Source organism: Herpailurus yagouaroundi, unplaced genomic scaffold (assembly GCF_014898765.1).
Source record: "Herpailurus yagouaroundi ecotype Mexico unplaced genomic scaffold, PumYag 49542, whole genome shotgun sequence".
Lineage (NCBI taxonomy): Eukaryota > Metazoa > Chordata > Mammalia > Carnivora > Felidae > Herpailurus > Herpailurus yagouaroundi.
The window spans coordinates 1-1,011 of NW_024413713.1; the positions used below are offsets into that span (position 1 = coordinate 1).

At 67.4% G+C, this 1,011-nt stretch overlaps 1 pseudogene; it reads left to right on the forward strand.

The window, feature by feature from the left end:
* The first annotated feature begins 47 nt into the window (after positions 1-47).
* LOC121024071 (uncharacterized) lies at positions 48-914 on the forward strand (annotated as a pseudogene).
* The last annotated feature ends 97 nt before the right edge of the window (positions 915-1,011 follow it).

Below are 1,011 nucleotides of genomic sequence, written 5' to 3' on the forward strand. Positions count from 1 at the left end.
TGATAGGATAGGCAGACATTGTGACCTCACAAAGCGCCTGGTCTCCTAGCAATTGCGGTGTAACTCTCACAGCCTACCGCCTGATTTGGCTTCCTGGTAGGAAATTCATCAGGGCGCGCCGGCGGCGGCGAGACCTGGCAAGCGCGGGCGACCCCTAGCGGCCTCACCTCCTGAGCCGCATGAAGAGGCGGCGGCGCAGGCCCCGGGAGGCCCTGGCCCAGGTCGCCCGGGGAGGAGCCTCTAGCGCTGCAGTAAGGGCCGCGCTGGAGGCGCCTGAGGAGAAAGTGGTGTACACGCGGGGGCATCAGTCCCCCGAGGCCCGCGTCCAGACGCGCCGGCCAGCTGCCAGGAGGAGGCGCCAATGAGCCCGGACGGTCGCGGTCGGCCAGAGGAAGGTGCCGTCCCCGCCGCCGCTGTTCCGCGAGGACAGCAGCCACCGCAAGCCCGCGGACCCCGGGCCCTGCTCCGGCGGCCGCACCCTGGAGAAGAGTGGGAGGGCGGCCAATCCGACGCTGACCACCTTGCCCACCATCCGCGTAGTCGGCGACATGTGGGTGGAGAGCAGCCTGGCAGAAGCGCGGCGCCAAGCGCGCCAAGTCCTGGGAGTGAACCTGGCACCCGTGGTGATACTCTCCCGCTTCCCAGTGCCTGGGCATGAGATGCGGGCCACAGCGGCGCGACCTCTCAGCCCCGGGACGGGTTGTGCCTGGAGCGATGAACCAGTGAGAGCCGGGCCAGCGTCCCCTGGTGCACTTTAAGGGCGAATAAGCACCAGACCGCCTAAGCCCGCGCCCCAGGGATGCGGCGCCGCCTTCTGGGACTCCAGGGCAGCTGTGCCCTCTGCTGCCTCCCAGCACCGGGTCTGCTGAAGGAGGCGACCCCTGGACCGCAAGGGAGGTCCCCTTTCTTCCTAACCCCAGACTGAGAGGTCTCCAGCACTTTAGGGACGGATCCATGATCTCTCTTGTTCCCTCATTGCTCTGAAGTCGTCAGAAGAAGCCATTCCACCCC